At 38.7% G+C, this 19,014-nt stretch overlaps 1 protein-coding gene and 1 pseudogene across 1 annotated transcript in view; one reads left to right on the top strand and one right to left on the bottom strand.

The window, feature by feature from the left end:
- LOC143891119 (uncharacterized) overlaps positions 1 to 19,014 on the top strand; it is a 222,512-nt gene that overhangs the window by 56,727 nt on the left and 146,771 nt on the right. The window lies entirely within an intron of this gene.
- LOC143891118 (uncharacterized) lies at positions 2,153 to 3,594 on the bottom strand (annotated as a pseudogene).

The following is a 19,014-nucleotide window of genomic DNA, read 5'->3' on the forward strand; positions in this document are numbered from 1 at the left end:
TACAGCTAAAGGTATAGGATCTGTACATAAAAGTAAGAAAACACAGGAAAGCACACAACACAATTCAATTCTATACATGACTGGACAAAAATGAGTCCTAACTCTAATGCGACCTGACTTGGACCAAGATGGCCGTCCATCCCAGCCGCTCTACGTATCCCGGCCTCGGGAAGAATCGGAGTCAACGTAGTTCGATGCCCTATTCTAAGCTACTATGCCTAACCATCTAGAACCGCTATCCTAGACTCAATTCCACTAGACTCGACTGATTTTTAAAGCTTTTTTGTACAATTGCTTAAGTTCATGTGAGTTGTAATTTTTAGGACTCTATATGCCCTAACTAATGCAGGTTGGTTAGCCTTAAGCTAATGCCTGTGGGCCCTACATCCTATGTGTATCTAGGCTGTGCAACCTAAGGAAAACCATGGGCTGACTATATGCTTCCTAGTCTAGCCATCGGTTCAACTAAGTGTCTAGCCGATCAACTTGAGGCCTCCTAACTCTAAGGACACTCACGCGACGGGACACACCATATCAACAAATCAGGACAGACTCCTAACTCTAAAACACCCTAAATGTCTAGGACAAAATCCTACCTCTAGGAGAAGATCCTTTTGCAAAAGGTTTTGAAGAATTTTTGTATTTTTGGAAAGTTTGAAATGTTTATTTTTAAAGGTTTGGCTGGACTTGGGATGTGGATCCCAAGCTGCACTACGTACCTCGTGGAAGAGGATCAAGCCAACGTAGTTCAGAAATGATTTTCCTAACTACTCTGAATGACTCAAGATTTTTAAGATTTTTGGTTTTTGAAATGTTTTTGATGTTTTTTTTGACTCAAGAGGACAAAATCCTATCATCATAAGGGTAGGGTAGACTTCTGGAATCCCGCAAAGGTCGGACAACATCCTATGCTTTGCGAGGGAAAAAGACAGAAACACAACTCTGCAATGGTTGGACAGCATCCTATACCTTGCAAGAGCGGATAGAAGAACATGATCTGATGAAAGGTTGGATAAAATCCTAACCCCTATGATGATAGAATTTGATTCCTGAACAAGAGGACTGACTCTCTAGACTAAGGACGGATTCCTATGCTAGTGGACTATCAAACTAAGATAAAGCTCACAAGTAATAAGGAAAAAGAGACCTTGTGCATATTTGGCAAAGGTAAAACACCCAGCCGGGCCGGACAGCTACCTAGCCCTAAGGTGCAACAAATGTGCAACCCAATACCCATAAGGGTAGGGGTATGTTGCCAAGCCGAGTAAGGTGTTCTCCCAAAACCAAACGACACACAAAGAGGAGGTTTAGCAAGAGAATGAGACTGGGTAAGTCTCTTAGACACAGAGGTAGGATAGAGAAAAATGCTAGCAAGACTGGGCAAGTCTCCTAAGCACAGAGATGAGATAGAGAAAAATGCTAACAAGACTGGGCAAGTCTCCTAGGATGGGCTTGGGCTATCACCTTCATCGCCCTTGCCAATGAATGGGAAACTAATTTCTGAGGGTGTCTAACAATCTAAGAAATCTCTATCTAAAGAAAGAGGGTACTACTAGGTTCAAAATCAATAGAAGAGGAATATTGAATAGAACTACACAATTAGGAAAGCATTGCTGGCCTAATATCATTTCTCTAAGAAATAACAGAAGTATTCAAAAGGAGGCATTTTTTATTATCATTTTTAAGCAACTAACATTAGTGCTCCCATGTCTTGAAGTATATATCAATCCACCCAGCAAGGCGATTCAATGTAGTTACAAAACATGGGAAGGTTAATGCCAGTGCCTTCTTTTGTTGGAAAAAAAATGCAATTGATCATAGTAAGAACAGACTAAACATTCCAAACTGGTTTAAGCTATATAATTGCATGGCATCCTCAAATAAAGTAAGATAAAAGGAAGATGGACATACCTTGGTTGTTAACAGATATTGGTAAAGTTTTCTGTTTGTTACCTATGAAGCGAATTCCTGGGACGCAACCAACGAACTGTGATCGCCGCAAATGATCAGAGCAGCAGCTGAAGCTCCCCGTGATCCTCTAAAATCTGAAATGCCCAACACTGAAATGATTCTTTTCTTCCTCCATCCCTAGCAATTCCATAGCTACGACTTGGCGCTCAGAATAGATATTCTTTCTTATAATATTTTGGATACCACACTCATTCAGATCATCCCCATGAAACAATGAATGAATGTTTAGTTGTAAATACAAAGGTGGAGCTTGTTCCCATTGATCTGCCATCTTTTGTATATCATCAGATGAAAACCCATGCACATTCCTAACAGCACAACCCTGTCATGGGATCCTTGTAAACTGCTTCTAGCAAGTACACTTCATATCCCGATCTCTTTGCAATTGCCCAAAACTGAGCAAAATCAGCTACCCGCAGATTGCGGTCATCCACAATTATAAAGGTGAAATTCCCTTCCTCCAGGGTCTTTTTTGAATGCTTTCAACATGCTTGACCGATAAGCCTCCTCCATTTCAAGTTCATAACAGTATTCTATCACCTTCCCAGTGATTCGCTTCTTGCCTTTGACTGAACTAGAAGACTTAGAGCCCTCATTCTCCTCAACCTTTTTTACTCCAGACATGAAATAATCATCTATGGAATGAATCCTTGGTGCACTACCACCATTTTCAACCTCAAGATCACGCAAGGTCTTTGCCAAGTAGCTCTTCCCACTACCTGGAAGTCCTCGAAAGATGATCATAATATGATCTGGACGAGTAGCTCGATGTGGCTGCCTAAGCAAGTCAACAGCATCGATAACCTTCGGCTTTTCTAGTGGATGCTTCAACGGAAAAGGTTGTCCTTCTTCCAGATGGAGTGTAGCTGGTCTCCGGTGGGCGAATTGTGAACCCTCAGTAGCAAATCCAGTCAAGGAAAGTGAAAGGGGCTTATTGTAAAAGTAGGAGTGTTTTGATGGTAGATGGACTTCAGGAAAAGGTTGAATAGTGGGTGGAAGAGACAAGGGCATAGTAGCTGAAGAACTAACATGGACATTACACAAAGGAGAGGATGCTGTAAAAGGCGAAGATGATGATGGAAATAATTGAATCAATGAAAATCCGGCCGGATTCCGACAAGAATCCTGCCGGAGAAGATGAAAAATGAGTTAGGGTTTTAAAGATCTAAGACCATAGGGTTTGTAGTTAGGGTTTTGAAACGATAAATCAAAGATCCCTTGTTAGAGTATAGCAAAGAAAGCTAATAGAGGAAGAAGAAGAGGATCTGCTGAAATTTACGCTCGTCGGAGGAGGTGAATCGGCTGGAATCTAGTGGATTTTGATCGGAAAAAATGGGGAAAAGCTAGGATTGGGGGAAAAACTCAGATCTAATGATGTTTCAAATAAAGGATAAGAAGAAACTAACCAAAATGTGACCGGCCGGAGTTAGAATGTTGCCGGAATTTGCAGAGGTTAGCAGAGAAGAACATGCCGGACGGAGATTTGCCGGAATTCAAGCTTGCCAGAGAAATGACCGGATTCCGGCAATGATTTACCGGAGAAAAAGGGTTTGGGGTTCTCGTTCTCTCTTTCTCTCCCTCTTGATCTCTGATCTGGAAAATGAGCTCCTTCCCCTCTGCCATTGACCGACGGATTCTTTTTATAAGAGCGTGACAAATTCGACTTCTTTTCTTATTTGGACAACCACCTTTCGGATAATCCACTCCCCTTTAATGGTTTACACTACAGACAACCTCCCATCTCGTTCGCTAGGTAAATGCGCTCGGAATTCGACGAAATTTTGTAGGTAGCTAGCTGGGGCCTTAACCTAGCTTAGAGTGAAGTTTGGGACCCTAGTTCGCTGATTTGGTGGGGTTTTGAACAAAATCGGAAGGATTAGGGCACGGTCAAAATGGGGTGTCTACAGATGCCCCTCTTTGGCAGAGCGTGTTTGTCGCGCGAATGTCAAAGTTGAACAGACAACACATTTTGACTAGCCCAAAATTGATTGGAGAGGAATAAAGGAAATGATTTCGGAAAGATCGAATTGGTGGAAGGAAGTGATGCCTCGAGGGTCTTGAATGGAAATGATTTTGATTATTTGCTTGATGCTCTCAGAGAGACTTTGGTTTTACGCTCAGGATGAATGCTTCTGAAAAGAATTTGGTTTTACGCTCAGGACGAATGCTTCCAAAAAGAATTTGGGTTCTACTCTTGGAGCGAATGCTTTCAGAAAGAATTTGGATTCTACGCTTGGAGCGAATGCTTTTGTAAGCCCAAGGGTTCCCCAAGGGTTCCCCATGGGTTCAGTCAATCACCTTGTTTTGATGATTAACAAATACAAATTGATTAGTCGTTTATGGACTGATCAGTTGCCTTGAGTGTTGTGTCTTAGACAGGAACTTGACATGCTTGACATGTCATATCGCCATTACACAATGCAACACAACACATGCTTGAGGATCAACATGCAAAGGAGCTTGAACACATTGGTGGCATCATCCTTGGAAGATGTTAAAGCAAGGAGCTCAAGTGAAGATCCCACAAGCAATCCAAGAACCACATTGAAGATCAAATGAAGATTGGCTCAAGAGTTCATTCAAGAGAGTGTTCAAAAGGGTAGTATGTATCACCTTTCTCTCTTGTGTTTTCTCTTGATCAAGGCACATCTTAAAACCCCTAAAATATGTTTTTCAAAGAGACTAACACACCCTTTAAGGACTTAAATGGATAAGTGAATGGCCATGGTGGTGTACCAACATGTTGGGACCCATATGGCATTCAACACAAGAATGAACAAAACAGAGTTCCGAAGCAACAACCTGGACCAGCAACTAAATCCTATCAAAACTTATTTAAAACATTTTCAAATATTTTTGAAAATATTTTTAACAGATAGCTCTCATTTTTCTCATATCCGTAGAGTATAGGAACGTCAAAATCCGAAGAGAAATGAGGGAGATATGAATTTTACAAGTTCGACACTGTTTGCTGGAAACCAGTCTCGGAACTCCGAGAATTATTCTCGGAGCTCCGAGCTCGGAACTCCGAGAAAATTCTCGGAGCTCCGAGAAATGCACCAGGTTCTTAAACTTAAATCTCTGTTTGGTTTCTCGGAACTCCGAGAAACCCTCGGAGCTCCGAGCTCGGAACTCCGAGAAAACTCTCGGAACTCCGAGAAGTGTATTTTCTCAAAAAATTATAGCCGTTGGAGGCCCAACGGCTAGTTGATTTTTTGACCCAGTTTTGACTGTTTTACCCCCCAAACGGTCACATGGAGTTGGGACTTCATATATACCCATCTAATGGGTCTAAAACAAGAGAGGAACATTGTCCAACTTCAACAAACCATAGAAAATCATTTGTGAACTATTTTTGGTTAAATTCTCTCACCAACCAAACTCTTTGTGCCTTGATTTGAGAAAATCTTTTGAGATTGGTTTAGGCTTAAACTTGTTTATTCTTGAGAGCATCCTTGGAGCTTCAACTTGCATTGTAGCCTACATAGAGGCAAAGCTTTTATCTTCTTCTTTATTCGATCGGTGGCAAGGGCATCCGTGTTTAATTCCCTTGGGAGAAAGCGCTTAGAACTCGACGGAGAAGGAGAGTCATTGTAAAGGTGGAAGGGCATCCTTATCTAATTCCCTTGGAGTGTAAAAGCCTCGGAGCCGGGCGTCGTGGAGGTCTCAATAGTGAAAATCCTCAAGTGCGACCTTGAGTAGAGTGGAGTAGGCCGTTTACCGAACCACTATAAATCTTTGTGTCACTTGTGTTGGTATTTCTCTATCTTTCTCTCCCTCTCACTTTCTTATTTATTTGTGCTTGCATTCTTACATATTTGGAATTGAGTGAGTAGTTAGCATTTTGGTTTTGATTGAATATTGGTACCTTGCTAACTAGGCTAAATCACCTAATTAAGTTTGCTAATTAACAAGGGTTTTTGAACTTTTATTAATTTGTAATATTGTTTAAGTTCAACTATTTCAAACTTAATTAAACAAGGGATAAGTCTTGGGTGAAATTTTAGTAAAAGTTTTCAAAAGGTAAAAGTTTTATAAACATTCTATTCACCCCCCCTCTAGGTTGCCAAACCAAGTCACTACTTGGATTTCAATTGGTATCAGAGCTTGGGCTCTTGATTAAGACCCTAACCGGTTAAGAGTTGAACGATCTAGTTTTTTGGCAACTTAAAAGATGGGATCTAGACTACCTATTTTGGATGGTTCGGATTATGGATCATGGTTGATCCATATGAAGACATACTTAAAAGGTCTAGATAAAGATATGGTAAAGATAATTGAAAATGGATTTATTTTAAATGCTAAATCTAAAGGATTAAATGAATATAATAAAAAATTATCTTTATTAAATACGAAAGCCCTAATTGCAACATGTTGTGCATTACCACCACACATTTATGAGAAGGTATCCTCATGTACTAATGCTAAAGAGATTTTAAACAAACTTGAAAAATCTTGTCAAAGTGAAATCCTATGCTTAAGTGGAATAATTGAGAAATCTAATGAAAATGCTTTGGAAAATATTGATTTCACATTTGAAGAACTACATTGTGCTTTTCAAGATTTGAATAAGAAACTTGAGGATCAACTAACTAAGAATTCAAACTTGAAAAATAATTTAGCTAGTATTCACAAGGAGTTTAGGTCACTAGAAATAGACCATGCACATCTTAGTGAAGAGAATGAAATGTTTGAAAATAATTTTATCGAACTAAGTGAAACCATTAAATCACTAAGAGAAGAAAATGAACTCCTTAAAGAAGAAGAAGATAAAATCAAGAATTCCTCATCTCTTGAAACAAATAACTTCAAAATGGAAATCAATGATTTGAAAATCAAGAATGAGAAACTTGAGTTGGAAAATTACAAACTACAAGAAAGTGTAAAACATAATTGCCATCATGACCATTCTTGTAGATCATCATGTTCATCCCGTCCATCTACCTACTCATATATGTCTTGTGATTTTTGTGGTAGATTTGGACATTACAAATCTAAATGTATGTTTAGATTTGTAAAAAGCAGTAAGTTTGTTTGGGTTAAAAAGGACTTATCACCTAGAGCAAACTTGCTTGGAACCAAGATGGTTTGGGTTCCAAAATCCCCTACTTGAATCACATCATATGATTAGTAGATTTAGGGGTAATGAGCTTAAAATGAAATATCTTTTGATAGATTTGTTTGTGTAGATACCATGTACTTATTCTTGTTTGAATCTCATGTATCTATACGTTCTACTCTAAGTGCACACACTATGATTTAGATCTTATTGCACTTAGTATTCATCCACATTCATGCCACTATAGAATTTAATGTGAAAACCATAATTTGATCCTAATAGAATATACAACCACATCACTTGCCCATGTGTTCAAATTAAATCTACAAGTATATCCTTAGCATTTGAACCCATATTGGTAGTTGCTAGTAATTACATTAAATGATCACATCTTTCTAGCAAAACCAAAGGAAACCCATAGGTTTAAGACTTGAACCTAAATGGTTTTAAAATCCTTGGTCTCTTCCCAAAATTCATAAAAGGATATAATTTGTAAGGAAGTTGAAAATATGCCTAGATTCAATGTATCACTTGAAATGAAAATATCATAGGAATCTAGAATCATATTTGGGCATTTACTCACTTGAGTAAAATTAAAATTCACTATGGTGATTGTGTACACTAGATTATGATGGGAACATATATCTCCCACACATCTTGGTTTTCAATGGGCTTATGCACTATGTGCTTAATGCCTTATCTTTACATTTGTGGTATGTGAATGTAGGAAGAAGATGTTTGGACCATGTACCTTATGTATCATGATCATTGTGTCCAAACATGGTAGACTATCCATGGAAGCTTTGATATAGATCATATCTTCCTCATGATTACCCATAGTGGTATACTCTCACTCATGAGCCATGGATGTCTCTCTTAGACATGGTTCTTTAATGTCCATTCTTCTATGTCTAAGTTCTATAGAATCAAGTCAAATTGGAATTCTTATATATATATTCTATAGATATCACCCCTTGGTTGATTATATCTACATGTATGAGATGTCAAACTTTAACTTAAAAGTCACTCAATTGGTGCCCTTAGCCTTCTTAGATTCTAAGAGGGAGATGGTACACTCACCGTAATTAAAATATTTAACAAATTGGCATTGTGCCTACCTCTCAAACATGAATAGGTATACATTTACATGTGATCTCCCTGGCTAGTTATATATGTTGCATACTTAGGGAAGTAAAACTTAAATTTGAAAAATATTATATCACATTTAGGGGGAGCATGAGCCAAAGATTGAACATCTTTTGTGCTATGCTTGTTTATCATGATGAGCTAGACTATGACTATCATTTTATCATGATAAACCGACACTTGGAGAGTAAAGTGTCTTCGTAGCCCAAGGGTTGATCTAAAATCATTCATTTGAAGATCCTTAGAGTCTATGTTAGGACTACACTTTGGATTCATGCATTGCATGACTCTCTTTCAAAGGGGGAGCTTAAAGGTCAAGATTTGTCCTTAGTGGCTTATCATATGATACTCAATGTATATATCATTTGGATTATGATAAGTACACCCATTAGGAGCCATGATTGCTCCATATGTGGTTAGTTCGGGCTTGTCTTATGCTCCTAAATTGGTATCATCTAGCATGTGACTGTTTTAAGACAAAAAGCCCATAGCCTAGGACTTAAAGTCATATCTTTTAGGCTTTTAGACTTATCTTGGATGATCTAGATTGGTATCATCTATTCCAAGAATAAGTTTTGATGGCCAAGCATTCAATTGTCATATATTTGGCCTATTGTGTAATGTCATACCTTGTTTTTATATAAGGCAAATGACAAATACAAAGGGGAGAGATTACCTTTGCTATATTCATGTTTAAAATGACTATAATGACTTGCTTATATAGTTCATTTTTTCATTCCCCACCTATATGTGCTTATATGTTCATACTTTAACAAAAAAAAACAAACAAAAAAAAAACAAAAAAAAAGGCTTAAATGTTCATCTTTTTGAATTTTGTGCACAATCTTGAATATCTTTCTTGTTTCCCATTCATAGGAAAAAATTATACTTTGTAATCTTAATCTCTATGAATTTGATTGCTTATCATGTGTACTTTCACTTGAAAATTTGTATTTTCATGATAAGTTTCATTGTCATGCCATATATCCTAATAGTTAGCCATATTAGGATCAAATGTCCATTTCTATGCATGACAATTTAAGAATATATTTTTAACTTGAAATATATATATTCTTGCTTATCATGATGAGTCTATACTTACACATCACCTCATGATAAGATTCTAATAGGAATTTTAAAAACAAAAGGGGGCTTATCATGCTAAGTCTAAAACTTGCTTAATTTCTTTCATGATAAGTAAAATATAAGCTTTAACTTTCTAATCTATTACTATATTATGGGTCATAGGGTAGATTTATATTGGAATTATATATATACTAAGATATACCCTAAAAAGTTGTGCTAAATTTGGAATGTCTCTTTGTTTTTTCCAACATAGGCTTGATTTGTTTTGTGTCATTCCTTTCCTATGTTGATTATCTCTTATCATGCCATATATACATTAATTTAATTGGTAAATCATGACAAGAAACTAGGGGGAGCATCATATTCTCATTGTATATCTTGATGCTTTATGTATTGTGCATAAGTGCTTAATTCTTCCTTTTTGCTTATGCCAAAAGGGGGAGAATTTGTATAATTGATTAGATCCATTATCATATGCATTCTTGTATTATACCTTGTTGAATATATCTCATGCATATGTTGAGGGGGAGTAGTCATGATTAAATTGTCCATCTAATCCTCATAAGAGGTTCCTCCCACCTATCTAATCAATTTGGTTTGTCATCATCAAAAAGGGGGAGATTGTAAGCCCAAGGGTTCCCCAAGGGTTCCCCATGGGTTCAGTCAATCACCTTGTTTTGATGATTAACAAATACAAATTGATTAGTCGTTTATGGACTGATCAGTTGCCTTGAGTGTTGTGTCTTAGACAGGAACTTGACATGCTTGACATGTCATATCGCCATTACACAATGCAACACAACACATGCTTGAGGATCAACATGCAAAGGAGCTTGAACACATTGGTGGCATCATCCTTGGAAGATGTTAAAGCAAGGAGCTCAAGTGAAGATCCCACAAGCAATCCAAGAACCACATTGAAGATCAAATGAAGATTGGCTCAAGAGTTCATTCAAGAGAGTGTTCAAAAGGGTAGTATGTATCACCTTTCTCTCTTGTGTTTTCTCTTGATCAAGGCACATCTTAAAACCCCTAAAATATGTTTTTCAAAGAGACTAACACACCCTTTAAGGACTTAAATGGATAAGTGAATGGCCATGGTGGTGTACCAACATGTTGGGACCCATATGGCATTCAACACAAGAATGAACAAAACAGAGTTCCGAAGCAACAACCTGGACCAGCAACTAAATCCTATCAAAACTTATTTAAAACATTTTCAAATATTTTTGAAAATATTTTTAACAGATAGCTCTCATTTTTCTCATATCCGTAGAGTATAGGAACGTCAAAATCCGAAGAGAAATGAGGGAGATATGAATTTTACAAGTTCGACACTGTTTGCTGGAAACCAGTCTCGGAACTCCGAGAATTATTCTCGGAGCTCCGAGCTCGGAACTCCGAGAAAATTCTCGGAGCTCCGAGAAATGCACCAGGTTCTTAAACTTAAATCTCTGTTTGGTTTCTCGGAACTCCGAGAAACCCTCGGAGCTCCGAGCTCGGAACTCCGAGAAAACTCTCGGAACTCCGAGAAGTGTATTTTCTCAAAAAATTATAGCCGTTGGAGGCCCAACGGCTAGTTGATTTTTTGACCCAGTTTTGACTGTTTTACCCCCCAAACGGTCACATGGAGTTGGGACTTCATATATACCCATCTAATGGGTCTAAAACAAGAGAGGAACATTGTCCAACTTCAACAAACCATAGAAAATCATTTGTGAACTATTTTTGGTTAAATTCTCTCACCAACCAAACTCTTTGTGCCTTGATTTGAGAAAATCTTTTGAGATTGGTTTAGGCTTAAACTTGTTTATTCTTGAGAGCATCCTTGGAGCTTCAACTTGCATTGTAGCCTACATAGAGGCAAAGCTTTTATCTTCTTCTTTATTCGATCGGTGGCAAGGGCATCCGTGTTTAATTCCCTTGGGAGAAAGCGCTTAGAACTCGACGGAGAAGGAGAGTCATTGTAAAGGTGGAAGGGCATCCTTATCTAATTCCCTTGGAGTGTAAAAGCCTCGGAGCCGGGCGTCGTGGAGGTCTCAATAGTGAAAATCCTCAAGTGCGACCTTGAGTAGAGTGGAGTAGGCCGTTTACCGAACCACTATAAATCTTTGTGTCACTTGTGTTGGTATTTCTCTATCTTTCTCTCCCTCTCACTTTCTTATTTATTTGTGCTTGCATTCTTACATATTTGGAATTGAGTGAGTAGTTAGCATTTTGGTTTTGATTGAATATTGGTACCTTGCTAACTAGGCTAAATCACCTAATTAAGTTTGCTAATTAACAAGGGTTTTTGAACTTTTATTAATTTGTAATATTGTTTAAGTTCAACTATTTCAAACTTAATTAAACAAGGGATAAGTCTTGGGTGAAATTTTAGTAAAAGTTTTCAAAAGGTAAAAGTTTTATAAACATTCTATTCACCCCCCCTCTAGGTTGCCAAACCAAGTCACTACTTGGATTTCAGCTTTCAACGAGACAAAATTGATTTTACGCTTGGAGCGAATGCTTTTAAAGAGACAAAATTGATTTTATGCTTGGAACGAATGCTTTCAAATAGACAAAATTGATTTTACGCTTGGAGCGAATGCTTTCAGGAAGAATTTGGGTTCTACGCTTTGAGCGAATGCTTTCAGGAAGAATTTGGATTCTACGCTTGGAGCGAATACTTTCAGAAAGAATTTTGGTTCTACGCTTGGAGCGAATGATTTCGGGAGACAAATTGATTTTACGCTTGGAGCGAATGCTTTCAGGAAGAAATAAATTGATTTTACGCTTGGAGCGAATGCTTTCAGGAAGAAAATGGGTTCGACGTTTAGAGCGAATGATTTCGGGATAATTCGGTTTCTTCACTCGGGGTAGATGCTCTCAGGGAGAAAATTTGGTATTTTCACTCGGGGTGGATGCTCTCAGGGAGAATATTTGGTATTTTCACTCGGGGTGGATGCTCTCAGGGAGAATATGGTTTCTTCACTCGGGGTGGATACTCTCTGGGAGAATATGGTTTCTTCACTCGGGGTGGATACTCTCTGGGAGAATGTGGTTTCTTCACTCGGGGTGGATGCTCTCAGGGAGAATGTTGTTTCTTCACTCGGGGTGGATGCTCTCAGGGAGAATGTTGTTTCTTCACTCGGGGTGGATCTAGGGTCCATGTCAAGAAACCATGAAGAGCCAAGCATTGAATCTGGGGTCCATGGCAATAAGCCACGAAGAGCCCAACAGAAAGGAATCAAGGGTCCACGGCAATACTCCGTGAAGCGCCAAGAAATGACAAGGATAGTGGGTCCATGATACATCGTAGAAGGCAGATCACGAAGAGCCACTCAAGAAGCAAGGGTCCATGATATACCTGAATAGTAGACCACGAAGAGCCTTGGGAACCAACGGGTATTGCTCAGAATTGATTGATTTCGAATGATTTTTTCAGATTGATTGACTCTTGCCGAGAAAATTGGGAGTACGAGTTCCTTGCTGAGAATTGGACTCAGATAACTTGCAGGGATTTGGATATTGGCCCTTCTTTGACAAGTGAAAAGCATTCTGCTGAGGTTTTGAAGGTTGTAGGAACAAATTCTAGACTCCACTGGGGAAATTGATGTTCTTTGAAAATTAACTCTTTTGAAGAGTGGACTCATATGAGGAGTTTAACGATTCGGCTTTAGATGTGCTCGCATATCTCTTATCTCAACTTGTTGAAAATATTGGCACTGATTGCCTTTGTGTTTGATATCTTTTATGACGCAAGTCATAAAAGATGCCCCTAGTGTATTATACTTCCATGACAAGAGTCCCAAGGAAAGTAGAACCAGGATAGGTAGGAAAATTTGGGTTTGCATAGGTTCTTTCTTTGAAATAGGAAGAACAATCTCTACAATGGCTGGGTTTGAGAATTCCTTCTGTCGTTGCTCACTGTTTGAGGCCTTGATGTCTCTGGTAGGTCTGAACAAGATCTCTTTTGCCTCTCTTTGATTCCTAAACCAGGATTTTCTTTGAATTTTCTTCGCATTTTGGAAGGTGTACTCTCGCTCTCCAATGCCAGACAACTTTAGACCTTGAGAACTTTACACCTTGAGAGAAACATGGATAAGAATGAAGAATAGACTTCTAATGACTCGATCAAAGAAAACTTATACGATTCAAGGGACGACTCACTTTTGATTCACCCTTAGATCCAATGTATTATTTTTTTAGGGTAAGGCTAGCCGCTCTCAGAGTAATTTCAAAAATCACATCAAGAGGCACTAATTTCCTTCATCGGTATTTCTGTCATGGTTATTACCCCTCTTCGGATTGCTCAGTTTTAATGCCCATAGTTTAGAAGGGTATCAAAGTAAGTCTCACTGACACTACTAAGATTCCGAGATCCTGCCCTGTTTGAAGACTGCTTCTCCATCTCGTCCATTCCCTCCTTGCAGGAACTCATGACTACTGTCCTTCCAAATTTTTGGTCTAGCAAACCATCTGTCTCAACTCTTGTTTGCACTGCTTGCATTCTTGAGTTCTTCATGGTTGAGGAACTCCTTCTACAACTCATCAACTCTTTCTTCATGGGAAGTCTTGCTGCTGACTAGATTGTCTTCTTGAGTTTTCAATCTAGCAAACCGATACCCTTTCTTTGTATAAGCTAACTCTTTGACTTAGCAAATACATGAACATCTTTTCTCTAGGCCGCCATTTCAGGTTTTCAACCTAGTGGGTCTTCAGACTCTCATTCTTTTCTTTTCTTTCTGTTTTTTGTTCTAATTTGCCTTGAACCTCTGCTTGTTTCACCAGAAGGACTTTCTAGGTAGGCTCGGGTTCAAAAGGGTTAGATATCAAAAGTTCAAACGATTTGGACCGAATCTGGTCTTGCCAGACTACCTACGTACCCCAAAAATGGAGGATCATATCCGCGTAGTTCGCTTTGGGGTTTAACAAAGAATGGTTTAACTTTTTAGCTTCAAAATTTTGAAAGAGAGATGATTTAGCTTTTATCCCAAAGGTTTTTGACCGAATCTGAATTAATCAAACTGCCTACGTACCCCCGAAGAGTTGGGGATCAGGTCCGCGTAGTTCGGGTGCATAAAATGCCCCTGGTTTATAATGTAGTTGAAAGAATTGTTTGGTTTTAAAATGTTGGCTCAAAGGGCTCACAAGAGGATTTTTTTTTAAACGTTGGGATTTTGGCTATAAAGGCTCAAACGTCCAATGATGGCCTCCTGGTGTTTTGATGTACAAGCTTTTGAATGTTTAAAGTTCAAGACTTTGAAATTTTATTTTATTTTATTTTTATTTTTGTCGAGGAGTCTGGCGGTATTTGCAAGCAAGACTTCAACCACGGTGTTCCACTCTCATCTCGAAAATCTCGGATTTTATGTTCGAGATTCTTCAACTATCATTAGTCTCCAAATACTGAAGACAATTCTCATATACAATCTGTCTCACAGACTCCATCATCTGGGTCTTTGATATTCCTAAGGAATTGTCTTAGGGACACATTCCCTTCTCCTTCTTATCTTTTTCTCAGGCTCTTGTTTCTTTTAGATGTGCTCTTTCTTTTGGACATAAGAATTGTACCTACTATCTGAATACAATGACTTGAAATCCCACCAAGACGTACAACTCGAGTGTTCTTCTTGGGGATCAAGTTCTATGAATACAACTTTGCATCTGAAACCTTCTCTTAATGTTCTCATCAGCTTCACTTGATGTCTGATGTTCATCTCTCTCAAATTTTGCTTTTCGACTGATATCTAAAGCTGATGGAGTCTTGTTTTTCATTACAACAGGACGTTCACTTGGTTTATCCTTATAGGATCAAGCAAGACTACCTCAAACCCCTATAAACAGGTTTATCAATTCCTCGCTCTCCTCGGGAGAAAAAGTTTTGCCAATCCATCTTTCCCGAGTTTCGGATTTCAATACCACTATCAACAGCTTTGATTTCTTCTTTGAGTGGCTATGCTCGACGCTCTTCCTCTCGTTTGACCATCTTTCAGATCTCGAGGGGAATTTCGTCTGCATTCTCATCCGAGAAGGGTGTCTTTAGTTATTTTAAACATTAGATCTAAGAGTGAATCATAGAATATCAAAGATATGAAATCAACAACTTTATTGAATTGAAAACTGGATGTACAATGGTAACACTCTTTCTTTCTTCTTCTTTTTTTTCAACGCGCCTCAATGGGCTCTACATTGGGCTTGACAAAGGACGGAAACAACAGACTCTGAATGAACACGACTGACAAACGTGACACTTTTTTTTTTAACATTGACACAATAAGACTTACCAACTTTGAGAGAAGAAAGTTGGTGTACACTTAACGAAAGAAAAACCTAACAAAACAGGACACTTCTTTGTCAATAATGCACTGGCACTGAAAGTTTAATGGGTGGCACTCCTCTCTCCATAATGTCCATAATTGGGGGTTCAACCCTGGTATAGGTTCTGTTGACCTGGCTGGGTGAAATGAAAGGAAACTGGTTCAACAAATGGGTGAAGTCAATTAGGTCTGACTCCTGTCATGGAAATGACAAACACTAATTTTAGTGTGAGACAATCTCGTTGAATGTTATACATAAGTTGAAACAAGAGATAATACAAACACATCTCTCCCTTGGGTAAGAACCAACAATATAACAATTGTAAGAAGGGTCATGGTAAGATAAACACATGATTTATCAATATCGCTAAAGGATAGCAATCACACTGAAAATGTGTTGGGTAAAATCTGGCAGCATGACAGCTATAAAGAGATCCCACAAGTCATCTCAAGGGTATATGAATAATCTTTGTAATATAGGATTCCCATCAAGGATACTTGCACTCAAATGATGGTGGCAAGATAGGCTCATGAGTGAAAAACAGAATATGGTCATCAGAGGGATGTGAAGGGCTGACCATGAATGACGACATTTAGAGATGGGTTGGATTTGCAACCAAAAGATCGAAGGATAGATTGTGACCATAAGAATGATGATTAGAAGCCATCGATCTGATAATAATCTAAAAGAATGAATAGATAGGGATAATTGATTAGATTATGAATGAAAACCTAACTAAGAGGTAAACCCTAATCTAATAATATAAATCCACAATGAAAAACATTGATCAATTTTATGAACAATAGATCACGAGATAGATTATGGATAAAGAGCCAATAATCTAATGATTATCCACATAATGGATAAATAGAAAAAATTGATTAGATTACACAGGAGAACCTAACTAAGAGGTAGGCCCTAATCTAAATATCAATATATAGGATATAGATCAATGATACAAGATACGAGTCAAATGTATAGTAAAAAGGAGTCAAAGGATAGACTATAGCCATAATGATGGCGAGTAAGAGCTATAGACCAGATTTATATCGGAAAGATGAATTGATATAATTGATTGGATTAGATAGGGAATCTCCACTAAATAAGAAAGCCCTAATCTAATAATCAATAAATATAGATATATATATTCATATATATCCTAACCAGGGGCACCAGCCCTAATTCTAATCTAGTGGAGTCGAGAGAGTCTCGACTCATGACAGACTCATGAGTGTGCTAGGACTGCGCTGTAGCCACATAAGGTGAACTACAATAATCTATAGACGGGACAAGGCTCCTAAATCTAGGCTCCAACATGTGTAAGCAACACATATGTTCGTCCATACATGCAAACAAAAGGACCATGCAATAATGTAAAGAGAGTAATGTCGCGAGGTCCACCTGGCCGGGTGCATAGTTACTTGTATGTTGTGACTATCGCCCAGCATACGAATTATGTCCGTTTTACACACAAGGTGTCCAGGTGTTGAGATACTACTGGTGCGGTGGCACTAGAAGGCGAGTATAGCCCTCACGGCTCCTACTTATAGTATCTCTCCGAGAGTAACCTGAAAGCACATCCACAGCAGAAAGTAACCACAAAACAGATAATATATGCAAATGATGGAAGTGAGTGTGTGAGCCCTTGTTTTATTTTGAATCTATTTGGTGCCCCTGGCATTCTAACGGAAAAGTTTTCCATTTAAAATGATTTTCGCTCAAATGTCTTCAAAATTAATAAAAAATGGCATTTTAACAGAGTTAGGCAATATCTTGAAAGATGATATCCCCAGCAGAGTCGCCAGCCTATGGACCCCGATCCGAGAGAGGCGGCGGCGGGGGACGTGCCCCCACGCGCTAAGTCTCACTGGATCATCCACGTGAATGGAGAGCTCTACCAAGGAACTCTCGAAAGAAATGCCCCTCACAGCATGAGTGGCGATACAAAGGGAGATACCTCTCGATTCGGGGACTAGCCCAGATTCGAGGCGTACCTTAAACAAAGAAGAGTCGCCATCCAAGGAAGTGGGCCAAGGATCCCATACTATGCTCTGTTGCAACGGATAACCAGAGATATAAAAGAGGGTTCGTGCCTGGTTACGAATTTGGAAGGTCTAAAGAGCACCTCATCCGCCCAAGTGTAAACACCTGGTCTCTTATGCCATTTATTTAATAATTTTGAAGAGTTTTGGGCGAAAGTCATATGAAATGGGAACGAATATCTCCAAAACGACGTCTATCTAATCATGCATGTCTCGGAGATGAATAATAAGCACACATAAAAGAAATGAAAGAAGTGTCGCCTAAGAATAACTAGGTTATGAGTGTCATACCTAATTGGTGTCTGAGTTCTGGTGTGCAAACATTTGCATGCTACAGCTAAAGGTATAGGATCTGTACATGAAAGTAAGAAAACACAGCAAAGCACACAACACAATTCAATTCTATACATAACTGGACAAAAATGAGTCCTAACTCTAATGCGACCTGACTTGGACCAAGATGGCCGTCCATCCCAGCCGCTCTACGTATCCCGGCCTCGGGAAGAATCGGAGTCAACGTAGTTCGATGCCCTATTCTAAACTACTATGCCTAACCATCTAGAACCGCTATCCTAGACTCAATTCCACTAGACTCGACTGATTTTTAAAGCTTTTTTGTACAATTGCTTAAGTTCATGTGAGTTGTAATTTTTAGGACTCTATATGCCCTAACTAATGCAGGTTGGTTAGCCTTAAGCTAATGCATGTGGGCCCTACATCCTACGTGTATCTAGGCTATGCAACCTAAGGAAAACCATGGGCTGACTATATGCTTCCTAGTCTAGCCATCGGTTCAACTAAGTGTCTAGCCGATCAACTTGAGGCCTCCTAACTCTAAGGACACTCACGCGACGGGACACACCATATCAACAAATCAGGACAGACTCCTAACTCTAAAACACCCTAAATGTCTAGGACAAAATCCTAACTCTAGGGGAAGATCCTTTTGAAAAAGGTTTTGAAGAATTTTTGTATTTTTGGAAAGTTTGAAATGTTTATTTTTAAAGGTTTGGCTGGACTTGGGATGTGGATCCCAAGCTGCACTACGTACCTCGTGGAAGAGGATCAAGCCAACGTAGTTCGGAAATGATTTTCCTAACTACTCTGAATGACTCAAGATTTTTAAGATTTTTGGTTTTTGAAATGTTTTTGATGTTTTTTTTAACTTAAGAGGACAAAATCCTATCATCATAAGGGTAGGGTAGACTTCTGGAATCCTGCAAAGGTCGGACAGCATCCTATGCTTTGCGAGGGAAAAAGACAGAAACACAACTCTGCAAGGGTTGGATAGCATCCTATACCTTGCAAGAGCGGATAGAAGAACATGATCTGATGAAAGGTTGGATAAAATCCTAACCCCTATGATGATAGAATTTGATTCCTGAACAAGAGGACTGAGTCTCTAGA

The sequence above is a fragment of the Tasmannia lanceolata genome, unplaced genomic scaffold (assembly GCF_043159265.1).
Source record: "Tasmannia lanceolata isolate RefF3 unplaced genomic scaffold, GAP_Taslan_0.1 ptg000013l, whole genome shotgun sequence".
Classification (NCBI taxonomy): Eukaryota; Viridiplantae; Streptophyta; class Magnoliopsida; order Canellales; family Winteraceae; genus Tasmannia; species Tasmannia lanceolata.